This window comes from Rhagoletis zephyria, unplaced genomic scaffold (genome assembly GCF_001687245.7).
Source record: "Rhagoletis zephyria isolate East Lansing unplaced genomic scaffold, Rhagoletis_zephyria_1.1 Rzeph_scaffold_02369, whole genome shotgun sequence".
NCBI lineage: Eukaryota > Metazoa > Arthropoda > Insecta > Diptera > Tephritidae > Rhagoletis > Rhagoletis zephyria.
In genome coordinates this window covers 58,876-62,970 of record NW_016159453.1, presented here as the reverse complement: position 1 = coordinate 62,970, position 4,095 = coordinate 58,876, and positions in this window count along the sequence as shown.

Below are 4,095 nucleotides of genomic sequence, written 5' to 3'. Positions count from 1 at the left end.
GACGGACGGACAGACAGTCACCGCTTAATCGATTTCTCTTTTCATTCTGATCATTTATGTATACATTTGTCTATATCTATCTCGATTCGTTTTGCCTGTTACAAACAACCGTTATGTGAACAAAGTTATAATACCCTAGTGCACAAGTGCGCTCGGGTATAAAAATGCGGAGCACCCTCAACAAAAAAAAATTGCCAAAAATCAACGGTAAGTCCAAGATACTTAAAATTTGCACTGTAATTTACTAAAATTTGATAGGCTACAAAACTAACATTTTCTAAAGACGCTGATAAAGAAGTTAGAAATTTTGGTCAAACTTTGCAGAATTTTCATAATTTTTCACAAAGTCTGAAATTTGAATTTATATCGTGCTTGTTAAGTAATCAGCTATAATAATAATAGATTGTCGTTTACGCATATTGTGTTTGGCCGAGCTTCTCCTCCGACTTGTGGCGTGCGCCTTGATATTGTCACACAAAGAGAAGGGACCTACAGTTTTACGCCGACTCCGAACGGCAATTGTATTTTTATGATAAGCTGTTTTTTCATTGCAGAAATACACTCGGAGGTTTGCCATTGCCTGCTGCTAAGAAAAACCTTTTTTTCTGTATTTGTTTGCGATGTTGCTTTGACCAGTGTTTGAACCCAGGGGCCGCGGAGTGGAAACGCGCACTGCTTACCACTACACCACCAGCGGCCGACTGTATAGAGTTTTATAAAAAAACAGCCACAACTTACTAAAGTGTCGCGCCCCAGTTTTTATTTGGTTCAATGTATGTGTATCGCGGTAACCGATTTATCAATTTGTACCAAACTCAGTGCAATTATTGACCTTGGCATAAAAAGCTATATGTTGAAAATTTCCGAAATAGGACTAAAATTACACCCACTTTCCACTTCAAAGAAAAAAATGGTAACAACGTTAAAAACGTAAGGTGTGTTGCTTTAAAACGTTGCACCACGTTAGATTTTGTATCCTAGCAGCTGAAGGAAGGCATACAAAAAATTTCAGCCTTGTGCTCGGCGACTTAAAAAAAAATTGTTTACAAAAAAATTCGAAGTTCCTGGAAATTGCCCATATGATTATATGAATTTTGGAAATCAAATTTTAAATTCGTAATCAGTGACTCCGAGAGTTCTTAGGTATCAATTTTCATTACAATCTATAATTATTTTAAAAAAGTCGTCGGCCATATTAGATTCACAATTTTGAATTTTGAAAATTAAATACCAGCTTCAATTTTTGACATCATCCAATGTTAATTGATAACCACACAAAAGGCCAACGACGATAAAGTAAAGTTATTTTACATTTTTTTATTACACAATGTGAACCCTCCTGACACCAAAAAGTCCCACGGTGCGATGTAAGTGTTATCGTTTGTTAATCTTCTGGTGTTGTCTTTGACGATAAATAATAATAATAATAGATTGGCGCTAACACATATGTTAGTGTTTGGCCAAGCTTCTCCTCCGAGTTGTGGCGTGCGCCTTGATGTTGTCACACAAAGCGGAGGGACCTACAGTTTTACGCCGACTCCGAACGGCGATTGCATTTATTATGAGAAGCTATTTTTCATGGCAGAACTACACTCGGAGGTTTGCTATTGCCTGCCGACGGACGACCACTGTTAAGATAAAACCTTTTTTCTATATTTTTGTGCGATGGTGCTTTGACGATAAAATCGGCACATTTTTACTCTCGCGAGCTCCCTATTTGCTTAGTCAAGGCACGAATCATGCGTAGGGACGTTCCGATACCATCAAAGTATCGATACCTACTTAAATGAGTTTACTCAAATCGCTGTTCCGATACTATTTATATGAGTAAACCGAATGTATCGATACCTACTTATATCGATAATTTCACATCCTGCAACAAAGCGAAAGTAATTTTCGGGTGTAACCTGTGACATACCTTTGGCGACACCTGAGTGGAAGATCGATCTATCCCGGCAGCCAGTTCGAAGACGCTCTATCTCAGAAAACTTTTCAAAAGCGCCCTATTTCAGAATTTGATTGGCAAACGCCCTATCTCCGAAAACTTTTCAAGAACACCTTATTTCGGAATTCGGCGCAGAATCGCCCTATCCCAGCTGCCGATTCAAAAACGCCCTATCTCAAATATTTTCAACATATTCTCAGTTTAAGTAGGCCATTTGTGAATCAAATTCTTAAAAAGTTTTCTGAGATAGGGCGTTTTCGAGATACATATCTCGATCTTCCACTCAGGTGTCGATATGTATACTTATTTGTTCATTGGTAACGCTAGAGGTAATACGATTACTTAGACAAAGGATTCAACCTTTGAAAGGTTTCCTCTAAACTCTACGACTTCAAAGAATTGCTTGCACTTTGCTGTGGTATCACTAACTTTGAAAAAGATAATCCACACTTTAGATTTTGGCGGTGTCATTGCTTAAAGCAATTATTTTTCATAAAAACGACGCTGTGCAAAGTTTCTTCCATAAAAAAAATATGGCCGACAAGATATGGCGCTTGCTCAACTCGATTCGATAAAAGTACTTTTCTTTCGATACTAAGTAGCTATCGAAACAACGATTTGAGTAAAAAAAGTAGTTGGTATCGAAACAAAAGTATCGAGTACATACTCGTGTTTACTTGTATCGGAACATCCCTAATCATGCGGTGTGAGGTGTCCCTGGAACATATGTACGTAGCTATTACGATTCAGAGGCATCAAAACAAATAAGCTGACATTGCACTCCAAAGAAATATATGGGCGTACGTAAAGTATCATAAATAAAGAGAAAAATATAAAATCTATCAAAAGCACTGAAGACAATTGAGAGTGTAAGTAAAGAAAGAAGGGAACAAAGGAATAGGTGATTAAAAATACTATTACATATTAGCTTAAAGTATAAATTAGAACTCATCAGAGAATAGCACTATCTCTTATACGCCAATCTCATTCTACTTGTACTTGGTAGTCGCTACTTTTGTTTACTCGTGTTGATTGCTACTATTTTCTGGACATCGTCTATGCTGGATACTTTCATTGCTTTGCATTTGGGGTTCACCCGAACATATACTTAGCTACGCATTGAAAGCGCCACATATTTAAGTAAACATCACAAAAATTTAAATGCACCGGAACTATCGAAACTATCAACTATCGCCCGAAAACAATCGATGTTTGTTCAATAATAAAATGATCGATAATATCGATAGTGCTATCGATAGTTTTGCAGCTCTAGCTTAGGCCTTAAAAACCTCGAGCACCCATGGCTCTTTCTGCGGGAAAGGCTGACAGATTGAGGGGCCTGTAAAATGGGGAATACCTCTCGCACACACCCCAAGCCCATCATTTTTACAAACGGTCTCAGTGGACAGGAGACAAACTCTCCTACCCACTTCGAATACCGCGTGGCGAGCAGGCACTGTGCCGAGGCGAACAACACCCGCCCCACAATGCCAAGCAGCCACGATTGAATACATAAGAGGGAGGAAATGGGCTGCATTTGCCGCCCTGGGGCCATACTGACAAGCTTTCGTAGTCCTTTACAGGTGACCATTCGGACCGCCAACACCAGCTGCCGCCCCTGGGCCAAACCCACGACCGAGAACCGCTACCAACTAGGACCGCTAACCTAGCGATCAGCATTCAGGGCCGCTGTCACCGCCATTACTTATCAGGGCCGAATACTATCTTCGCGATCACTGGGCCGCCGAAATCGATGCCAATTGCCGCCACCTTCCGGGACCGCCAGCCTTGCCATCGTTATCCAGAGCCGCTGCCACCGCCACCGCCTATTAGGGTTGAGCTACCACCTTCGTCATTATCGGGGCCGCCGACGTCATTGCCGCCCCTAGGCCAGACCGCTACCAAGGACCGCTACTTGCCATCTGTCAGTAAGGACCGCTAACTACATCGTCATCCAGGGCCACTGCTACCGCCATCGCCATCAGAGCCGGAGTTATCATCTTCGCCAAACACCCGGGCCGGTACCGCTATCGCCGCCCTTTGCCAGCGTTACTCCCCGCCACGAACATCAGAAGCCGCAGGGACGGCCAGTCACCATCACCATTCAGGGCCGCTGTCCCCGTCGCAATATAAAGGGGCCAATACGGTTC